This window comes from Schistocerca serialis, chromosome 2 (assembly GCF_023864345.2).
Source record: "Schistocerca serialis cubense isolate TAMUIC-IGC-003099 chromosome 2, iqSchSeri2.2, whole genome shotgun sequence".
In the NCBI taxonomy this organism is placed as follows: domain Eukaryota; kingdom Metazoa; phylum Arthropoda; class Insecta; order Orthoptera; family Acrididae; genus Schistocerca; species Schistocerca serialis.
The window spans coordinates 588805772-588817431 of NC_064639.1; the positions used below are offsets into that span (position 1 = coordinate 588805772).

The 11660-nt window shown below is 41.5% G+C and overlaps 1 pseudogene; it reads right to left on the reverse strand.

Moving 5' to 3' along the window:
• Positions 1–1091: 1091 nt before the first annotated feature.
• On the reverse strand, positions 1092–1209 carry LOC126458785 (5S ribosomal RNA; annotated as a pseudogene).
• Between the last annotated feature and the right edge of the window lie 10451 nt (positions 1210–11660).

Consider the following 11660-nt stretch of genomic DNA (forward strand, 5'->3'; position numbering starts at 1 on the left):
CTAGAGAACAACAGTGGTCCTACCACACTTCCCTGGGGCACTCCTGACGATACCCTTGCCTCTGATGAACACTCGCCGTCGAGGACAACATTCTGGGTTCTATTACTTAAGAAGTCTTCGGCCACTCCCGTATCTGTGAACTTATTCCATATGTTCGTACCTTCGTTAACACCCTGTAATGGGGCACCATATCAAATACATTTCCAGAAATATGGAATCTGCCTATTGCCTTTCATCCATAGTTCGCGGTACATCACGTGAGATAAGGGCAAGCTGAGTTTCGCGCCAGCGATGCTTTCCAAAACCATGATAGTTCATGGAGATAATCTTCTCAGTCTCAAGAGAGTTTAGTATATTCGAACTGAGAATACGTTCTAGGATTCTGCAGCAAACCGTAGCTAGGAATATTGAGCTGTAATTTTGCGGATCCGTTCTTTTATCCTTCTTATATACAAGAGTCATCAGTGCTTTTTTCCAGTCACTTGGAACTTCGTGCTGGGTGAGAGGTTCACGATAAATGCAGGCTAGGAAAGCGGCCAGTGCCATAGAGAACTCTTGGTAAAACCGAATTGGTGGAATGCTGGAATTGTGTAGCGTTAGTGGGACATCATATTATATGGCGACCAACGCAACTAGCTCTTTCACTATCACAAATGTCCGTCAACCGTTAAAACTATAAAACCAAACACCTCCCGAACAGGCCACGAAGGCCCAACGGTACCAACCGGCCACCGTGTCATCCTCAACCATAGGCGTCACTGTATGCGGCTATGGAGGGGAATGTGGTCAGCATACCGCTCTCCGCAGGCCGGGGTGGCCGAGCGGTTCTAGGCGCTACAGTCTGGAACCGCGCGACAGCTACGGTCGCAGGTTCGAATCCTGCCTCGGGCATGGATGTGTGTGTTGTCCTTAGGTTTGTTTGGTGTAAGTAGTTCTAAGTTCTAGGGGACTGATGACCTCAGAAGTAAAGTCCCATAGTGCTCACAGCCATACCACTCTCCCGGCCGTATGTCAGTTTTCGAGACCGGAGCCGCTGCTTCTGAATCAAGTAGCTCCTCAGTTTGCCTCACAAGGGCTGAGTGCACCCCGCTGGCCAACAGCGCTCAGCAGACCGGATGGTCACCCATCCAAGTGCTAGCCCAACCCGACAGCGCTTAACTTCGGTGATCCGACGGGAACCGGTGTTACCACTGCGGCAAGGCCGTTGGTCCGTCAGCTGTTACCAAGAGTTATTATTGTCGAAACCACTGCGCTTCCTGTTATTAAAGCTAACCGTGGTAACTAGAATGTACAAAACACCTCTGTTATGTATGTAGTGCATGGATGTAGCACATCATGATCATCATTATCTCTGAAATACATGTGGTGCATGGATCTATCATATCATTAGCCTCTCCCAGTACATTGAGAAAACAACTAAAATTCATCAGACCAATATATGAGTAGCCGGAAAAAGAAGAGTACAAGCTAAAATGAAAATTGAAATTCAACAACACAACGTTTATTTCTTAATCATTACAGCTAATCGCTTCACTTCGTATGTCATCATCATCATCAACACTCTGTCTTTCATAGTTGAAAACTCGTCACTCAGCATACAAGCCTCTTAACAGTCTGTCTCCATTTTTCATACTTGAAAATTGGTGACCCATCATACAAGCCTCTTCACTGTCTGCCTCCATTTGTCCCCGTCTTCTGCATCTCGAAGAAGCTGGCCCCATATTTGGTGAGTATTCTCCTTCATCTGCTCTATCCATCATCTCAGTGGTCTTCCTTGCAGTCATTTCCCCTCGGCATTGCCTTGGATGTTCATCTTTTCCAAGTTATACTCCAATCGTCGCATTATGTGATTCGCCGGAAAAAATACTGCAGCCCGAGTCCTGAAGGATTGATTTATTGGACCGTTTGTCCATCAGCAACCTTCCATATGTCCATATCACAAAAGCATCAATTATCTTCCTGTCGCCTTCAGTTATTGTTCATGTTTGTGTGTGATAACGGAAAACTGGAAACATCAGGAAATTTAGCATTCTGAATTTATTATGCCTATTTAGTGCCAGTTCTTTCCAAATCACTGTCAGCTTCGACGCAACAGCTCTGCCCAGAAAAATCCTACTTCGTATTTCTAGTGTAGAGTCACCCTGTTTCTGAGACAGTCAGCCCAGGTACACAATGTGATCAACACCTTCATATTCTGACTGAACATCGGTAGCTGACAGTGCCTCACCTCTGTCAGTTATCGTGATCTTTGTCTTTTTTGTTATTAACTGACAATCCAAGTTTCTCGCTTTGTCTCTTAACTCTAGACTACGCAATAACATAAAATATTTATGCTGACAGTTATCAAGTTGAGATGACAATACTGATAGGTAACTACAGTGCTTGTCTGGTAGCGTCTTGCTACGAAATTGTCAACTGTCCACGTGAAATTGCCATGAACCGACAAAACTTGTACACCAACACTAAATCAGTGCAGAATGTTAAAACTGTCATCTTGTTTCTGAGAAGTGAGTTATAATGTAGAATATTCTTCTCAATCCTGAGTAGAGACGTAGTGAACGAGAGGAGTATACTGATGATCAATGAAACATTTTGGGTCAAAATAAGACTAAAGTACTAAATTAAAAAAAAATAATGTTGTGATTCACTGAAATATTAGGACCCGTAGACATGCTACATCAGTACTCAAATGACATGTCGTCGGGGATTCCTTTGAGGATTTTGTTATCAACTGACAACTGAATTACATAAATATATTTATGTAATTAACACAAAATGTTATTTTATTATCATGTCTGGAAATTAACAATTTTTTCATATGAATGGAAATCAAACAAACTATTGTGGCGAGCATAGTAACTTTTATAGAACGCTGCACTACACTTCAGAGTGACACCAATACACGACACTACTTTTTAACATAGTCACCAGGTCTCTGAAAACAGCAGTCGAAACATTGTAACAGCCGTTCAATTCCGCGACGGTACAAATCTGCTTCTTGTTCATGGAGATACTCGAGAGCCACGGAGTGAACGTCTTCATAGTTGGAAAATTGTTATCTGTGGTTGATACGAAATTCGTTGGCCTCCCTTCTCGATCTTTATTATGCACGTCTTCGTGTCCAGGATAGAATTGTTGACACTAATCAGTTATGACTGGACGCGACTTTGTGCACTTGGTCTACGTACCTCAGTTTTACGGTGAAGCTATGTGAAATTTAGACGTTTCCCTCCAAGAAACGTACCGTCCCGTACACTTTAAGTTTCAAGTACGTTTCCAGTTTCCGGACCATTTCACTGTCACTGTGACGCCCGTGTTATGAGTACTACAGCACGACTGTATCTACAGGACAATGCACAAACTCTTATTACGCAATGACTAAGGGTGCGACAACATGTGTAACTTACTCTCAGAGGTCGCTTCGTGTGTAATCCGTATGCTATTTCTTTACGCAGTTGCAAAAAACAGTTCATTTTTCAGTGAAACAAAGATATATTTCGCGTTTAGTGTAATAAGTGACTGAGTGAAAATTTTAGTGATCACTCCTTTCATAAACAATCGAACAGTTTTTGAAATATTTGGGAAAATTTTCTTAGATACTACACCTAAAATGTATAGTTTTATGTCATCGGGTGGATGAATCATTTTGACGAAAGTTTTACACGTTTGGCAAGATCGATTAGAGACGCCAGCAACGTTCATCAATTCGTCTGGAATCTGACTTTCGAGAAATCTACCACAGCCTGTGGGACGGAACTTCGGTGATGCAGAAGGTTATGTCAGCCTTCCCAGTTGTTTGCATCAACCTCATATTGTGAAAAGGATGAAGGTCTTACTATCCCAGGTATCCGACACTCACCACTACACAAAAGGGCTTAGTGAGATTGTAAAATGCGTATGAGCTATAGTAGACAGTACAGATAACGCAGAAAACTGTGACAAATGGTTCACTATCATATAGCCCACAAAATGACCTCGTATGTATTTTTACCAAATATTCGATAATGCTAAGAATTTGTTAACCTAAAACAGGTGTGCAGTAATTCTTTCTTTTAGACTTTTAATCAGTTAAATTCAGTTATTGCAAATTAGAAAGAAATACCTTGTTGGTAGTCACAATAATACTTACGATTATAGGAGTAACAAATATAATCATATAACTTCAAAAAATAGTAGTAACTGAAGAAAAGTTCGATGTGTACCTATTAAGTAGTGAACCTGATATGTAGGTTAATTGAGTTATTAAATTTAAAAACACTTAATGTGCCTTATATAAAACCAGCAGTAAATAAAGAAATAAATATTCTGCAGAAGACGTTGGGAATTCATAATAATTATTGGTAAGTGAGACGCAACGATGCTACATATATTAAAAATCACTCCCGTTTAGAGAATGTCCAGCCAGAAATGACGACTTTCTGGCTAGAACGACAAGATTATCAGATCATCGACTACCTTGCCAAGGACACAGTGGCGCTACGCACACGGTTTTTGCTGTTGAAACAAACTTTTCAGTAATTTGATGGGCGTCGCAGTTGATGTACAACGGAAAAGATAAAGATGAATCAATAATGCCAAGGCCACACTGCAGTCAAAAGCACTCTTCTTTATTATGTAATGCAGCTTGCCGTATGGAGCCACAGATAATTAATAAATTTCCTATGGCAGTACAGAAACGTACATATTTCTTTCATGAAAATGAAAAAAAAGTGCAGCTTCACCTATTACCAAAGTAATAAGAACAAAACTCAAGGACACTATCAGGTTTGCAGCTCATGCAAAATGTAGGTTACCTTTTCTTGAAGCGTAATGTTAATTCTTTTCTGCAAGTTTTTTCATATCACAATTACTTTTTTAGTAGTAGAGAAATACAAATCGAGGCACAGGAAAGGTCAAGTGCTGTAATTAAATGATTACATAATTTTGTAACAACACATCTTTCCTTTCATCTCTTTCCCAAGCTTTCTTTACCTGCCTTATGTCATAGGCTCCTGGCATTTGGACTGCAGTATACGAATATAATTAGCTCCCAGTTTTGTGCAGATCTCCTTCCATATTCTATCTGATCAAATGTATCCGGACGCCTATTAGTAGACTTATGTATGGGGTATGCCCACCCTTCCCCTTTACGACGGATTGTACTCTGTTGGGAACACTTTCAATGAGGTATCATAAATGTCTGCTGAAGAGTAGTTGCCAATTCTTCCTCAAACGCTGAAACCAGAGCTGGTAATACTGAATGATGCTGGGGTCTGGAGTGAAATCGACGTTCTAACTTACCCCAAAGGTGTTCCATTTGGTTCAGATCAGGAATCTGGGCACGCCAGCCCATTTCAGAATCGTTATTGCCCAAAACCCATTGCTTCACAGATGCTGGTTAATGACAGTGTGCACTATCGTTGTGATACAATCAGTCACCAGCCCTCTACTGTATATAGTAGGGAATGCTGTAAAATGTGTTCATATCCTTCCACATTTAAAGTTTACTTAAGCGCAATAAAGGGCCCAAGTGTTGACCATGAAAAACTCCGCCGTACTGTAACACCACTTACACATGAAGGAGTAACGTTTCCTGGCAATAAGCAAACTCATACACTTCCATGGGATTTCCACAGGATATAGTGTGATTCATCAATCCAAACTACTGGTATTCAGTCATCCACGGTCCAGTGGCTTCGCTCTTTGCCTCATCTCAAAAGCCTTTTAGCTCTTACTATAGAAATTCTTGCCTTTTGAGGAGCTACTCGACCATCATGCTCATTATTTTCAACTTCCTACGCACAGTAATTGCGCTACCTGGATTGCTGTTGGCACTTTGGAACTCACGAGGGGTTCCCTCGACTAATTTCATCCAATTTTTTACAAACACCCTTCCCAATGCTTGACAGTCGCTGTCGAGGTCTGTCTGGCCTTGGTTTATCTTTGGTTCTTCCCTCACGTTTCCACCTCACAACCACATCTCCAACAGTCGACTGCGCAGTTTAACAAGGGTTGAAATGTCCCTGATGAATTTGTTGCTCATGTGACTTCCAACGACTAGCCCAAGTTCGAAGTCACTGAACTCTCCAGACCAACCCATTTTGCTGTCACTGCTTCTCTACTGGCAACACAATACTCCCCAGCTCCTCTCATACTGACAGGTCTACTTCTCGTTACATCAAATGTTTGGTTCCACATTACACAGGGATGTCCAGATACGTTTGATGAGGTAATGCATGTGTTTGATCACTGGCGTCACAGGAGATCATAAGGCGAAGCATACCCCTAAGGCACCTATTCACAGACCGACTGGTGCACCAACATGCTCGCTGATGTGTCTGACTGTATGTGGACATCAGCGAGTGCTTGGTGGACCCCTTCTGCCTGAATTGACGGATTGTATGCTGGTAGGTAGCGGTTAGGGATAGCAAGTAGAGATGTACCGATGAAACCGATGAACCCAGACCATGGACCCAACCGCAATCCCATCGCCACACACAGACGAACGGATTGGGCAGACCCCCTGGTCGGCCGAGTCAACCAACTGGTCTGCCTGTGTATGGGGGCCTTACACGATATCGGCCAAGGACTGTAGACATGAGTGTGCGACCGTGGAAGGCTGCATCAGATGGGCAGTTAAAAGAAAAGGTGGCCTGGAGGTGGGAGTTGATAGGCCAGAGACGGGCGAGGAGTGAGTGAGGGACCAGCTGGCTCAGTGTACTGAACAAAGACAGTATATGTAAGGCTTCAGCTTTGATGGCTGCGACATGAGACGAGTAGCGACCACTTTGGTCCAGGTTCTGGAGCTTCTTATTAGCCAGTTGTGTTTATCTCCTTCGGCTACATAATTCATTTGTATTATCACTAAAGTCTAACAACCTGATATTTATAATCGGTAAGTAAGTACAAATTTTATTTATATTATCAGAAAAAGCCCACAATCCCATGTTTAAGTCCTAGGCCTGTATTGGCTAAGAGGTTGGCCTTTCGTCATGAATCCATGAAGGATCAAACCTTCTGACTCAGTCCGTCTCAGAAACGAACAATGAATCTCCATCACATTCTGCATGCTGAAACTTATACAGTGGATTCAGCTGCTTCTACCCACTATGGGTTTTATGTATCAGTAACCCTCGCTCACTGTACTGGGATACGTTTTCGCTGGGGACGATAGGTTTTGAATTATTCAGGAAAAACGTACTAAACTGACAGTCAAACGTCTTCTTCTTGAATAACAAGTAAACCGTGGCCTCCAGTGAAAACGTTTTTCAGTACAAAATTTAACTGCATAAAATTTCCTACAAAAATATCACGATTATTTTTCTGTAGACTCATAGACTGCACGTAGCGAGCGAGAGAATATGACAATTTGTCTGTGGTATTTGAAGATGCTACTGGCTACATAAAACCCATAGATAGAAATAGTTGAATCACATTGAACGTCTTTGTTGACTGTTTCTGTTCTCTCCTTGTGAGTCAGTTTGGTGGAAAGAAAAGAAACCTTACGTCCGTGAGGTTCTTGCATTTCACGTGCTTTACCTTTGGCTGATATTAGCTTCGAGCAGTTCCTTTGGATGCATGATTTGCCTATGCTTATTCAGTGACTGCAGAGTCAGATCTGTTCAACAAAATCGATTATTGTGTTGATCACCTCATTATAAAAGAATGCAGGTTGATTTCTAATAAAAATATACCGAATGATGTGTATTTCTTTGCTGTGTACATAATGTTCCGTTTCTGTGTTTCAGCTGTGTCGAAGAGTTAGCGACTGTCTGCTGCCAGTGTACTGAGAGATGCATTTCTCTATGACATCTATATCTACATCTACATTTATACTCCGCAAGCCACCCAACGGTGTGTGGCGGAGGGCACTTTACGTGCCACTGTCATTACCTCCCTTTCCTGTTCCAGTCGCGTATGGTGCGCGGGAAGAACGACTGCCGGAAAACATCTGTGCGCGCTCGAATCTCTCTAATTTTACATTCGTGATCTCCTCGGGAGGTATAAGTAGGGAGAAGCAATATATTCGATACCTCATCCAGAAATGCACCCTCTCGAAACCTGGACAGCAAGCTACACCGCGATGCAGAGCGCCTCTCTTGCAGAGTCTGCCACTTGAGTTTGTTAAACATCTCCGTAACGCTATCACGGTTACCAAATAACCCTGTGACGAAACGCGCCGCTCTTCTTTGGATCTTCTCTATCTCCTCTGTCAATCCGACCTGGTACGGACGGATCCCACACTGATGAGCAATACTCAAGTATAGGTCGAACGAGTGTTTTGTAAGCCACCTCCTTTGTTGATGGACTACATTTTCTAAGGACTCTCCCAATGAATCTCAACCTGGCACCCACCTTACCAACATTTAATTTTATATGATCATTCCACTTCAAATCGTCCCGCACGCATACTTCCAGATATTTTACGGAAGTAACTGCTACCAGTGTTTTTCTGCTATCATATAATCATACAATAAAGGATCCTTCTTTCTATGTATTCGCAATACATTACATTTGTCTGTGTTAAGGGTCAGTTGCCACTCCCTGCACCAAGTGCCTATCCACTCCAGATCTTCCTGCATTTCGCTGCAATTTTCTAATGCTGCAACTTCTCTGTATACTACAGCATCATCCGCGAAAAGCCGCATGGAACTTCCGACACTATCTACTAGGTCATTTATATATATTGTGAAAAGCAATGGTCCCACAACACTCCCCTGTGGCACTACAGAGGTTACTTTTACGTCTGCAGACGTCTCTCCATTGAGAACAATATGCTGTGTTCTGTTTGCTAAAAACTCTTCAATCCAGCCACACAGCTGGTCTGATATTCCGTAGGCTCTTACTTTGTTTATCAGGCGACAGTGCTGAACTGTATCGAACGCCTTCCGGAAGTCAAGGAAAACGCCATCTACCTGGGAGCCTGTATCTAATATTTTCTGGGTCTCATGAACAAATAAAGCGAGTTGGGTCTCACAGGATCGCTGTTTCCGGAATCCATGTTGATTCGTACAGAGTAGATTCTGGGTTTCCAGAAATGACATGATACGCGAGCAAAAAACATGTTCTAAAATTCTACAATAGATCGATGTCAGAGATATAGGTCTATAGTTTTGCGCATCTGCTCGACGACCCTTCTTGAAGACTGGGACTACCCGTGCTCTTTTCCAATCATTTGGAACCTTCCGTTCCTCTAGAGACTTGCGGTAGACGGCTGTTAGAAGGGGGGCAAGTTCTTTCGCGTACTCTGTGTAGAATCGAATTGGTATCCCGTCAGGTCCAGTGGACTTTCCTCTGTTGAGTGATTTCAGTTGCTTTTCTATTCCTTGGACACTTACTTCGATGTCAGCCAATTTTTCGTTTGTGCGAGGATTTAGAGAAGGAACTGCAGTGTGGTCTTCCTCTGTGAAACAGCTTTGGAAAAAGGTGTTTAGTATTTCAGCTTTACGCGTGTCATCCTCTGTTTCAATGCCATTATCATCCCAGAGTGCTTGGATGTGCTGTTTCGAGCCACTTGCTGATTTAACGTAAGACCAGAACTTCCTAGGATTTTCTGTCAAGTCGGTACATAGAATTTTACTTTCGAATTCACTGAACGCTTACTGCATAGCCCTCCTTACGCTAATTTTGACATCGTTTAGCTTCTGTTTGTCTGAGAGGTCTTGGTTGCGTTTAAAATTGCAGTGAAGCTCTCTTTGCTTTCGCAGTAGTTTCCTAACTTTGTTGTTGAACCACGGTGGGTTTTTCCCGTCCCTCACAGTTTTACTCGGCACGTACCTGTCTAAAACGCATTTTACGATTGCCTTGAACTTTTTCCATAAACACTCAACATTGTCAGTGTCGGAACAGAAATTTTCGTTTTGATCTCTTAGGTAGTCTGAAATCTGCCTTCTATTACTCTTGCTAAACAGATAAACCTTCCTCCCTTTTTTTACATTCCTATTTACTTCTATATTCAGGGATGCTGCAACGGCCTTGTGATCACCGATTCCCTGTTCTGCGCTTTCAGAGTCGAAAAGATCGGGTATGTTTGTTATCAGTAGGTCCAAGATGTTATCTCCACGAGTCGGTTCTCTGTTTAATTGCTCGAGGTAATTTTCGGATAGTGCACTCAGTATAATGTCACTCGATGCTCTGTCCCTACCACACGTGCTTAGCTTTTTTTTGTGTGATTCAGAAAACTTTATCGCTCTCGTTTAAAGAATGTCCACCCAGAAAAATGCTTATCGTGAACCATATCAGTCCCTGTACTGTTCATGACCTTTAGCCTGAACTTAACAAAGAGGTGGCTTTTGTTTTGCCCATCACAGTTGTCACTAAAGGTCTCAATCTGCTCAACACCCACAAGTAAATGTTTTAGGAACTTCTGTAAGTGAGAAACTGTTTGTAGAAAGCACCAATAAAACTTATTCACGTTCTTAATCTCCATTGTCGACTGATGTTGTTTGTTCGTAGTTTTCCTCACAATAGCATTTGATACTCTTATCTCCTAGAACATTTTCAAGTTAAGAGTCCATATATCACTGATATTTACCATTCTACGCCTTCATTGTCATAACGAAATGAGTACAAGAAGGAAACGCAGTCACCTCGTTTGGTCACCAAGCAATACGTTTAAAATCAGTCCTACTATTACTTGTCTTTGCCCCTAGGTCTCGCCAACTGCTGGACTCACAACTTACCTTTCTTTTTCTCTGAACACAGGACGTTCATACCCATTGAGTGGTGCAGTCAACTCCATACACCCGAAGAGGAATCCATTGTATCTCATGTGATAGTCTCCTCGTTTAAATTTCATTACATTCAATGCAAATGCATTTAATTATTATTATTTATTAGCTTCCCTTAACATACAGAAGACAATGTACGTTGTGTGTCTATGATGTAAACAAATTTTCAGAAACTAAAATGTACAGAGAAAGCGCATGTTACAGGTCAGTGTATGTAACAGCTTACCTAATACATCGAATTAAATCTGCATAAAATTAACTTAATTAAATCAATACACTGAGAATAAACTGTACATTAAGCACAAAAAATAGCCATCAGAGAAAATTTCACCTTGTCTTTCATTTGGTAATGTCAGTGATGAAGTCTGAATTTGCAAACTACATAATGTGAACTGGTGTGTAAGTATCTCCTTATCCAGTGATACCTTTGCTGTTTATGAGTACAGTATTGCTAAGATTATCGTTTCTTTAAACTGACAGAATTGTCACATGACGAAGAGTGCTAGTGAAAACATCCTGTTATATGTAGGGCAACAAGTCGTCTTTGCTTTCCCCTATTGCTACACGAATGCGTATACAAACTCAGACTGTGAGTAAAGTAATATGCACTTGTTAGTGATCATTGTCGTTTGCTGTCACTACATTGATACATGCATGTTTTCGTTTTCCTTTTTTGGTAATTGCTAATATTAATTCTTACGTTAATTCAGAAAGACAAATCTCGATCATTTGTTTATAATCGATCTGATTTTATGTTTAGTTTTGGATAACATATGAGAAAGTCAAGCGTATCAGGAGGTACAATCTACGACGAGAAACAGACGCAGCACGAAGTATTAACGGAATAGGACGAAAATCGATAGATATGATGTACATGAACACACAAACTAATGACTATGATGTTAGGAAAAATGGATGATTTATTCAAGAGAAAAAGTTCAAAAAATTGAA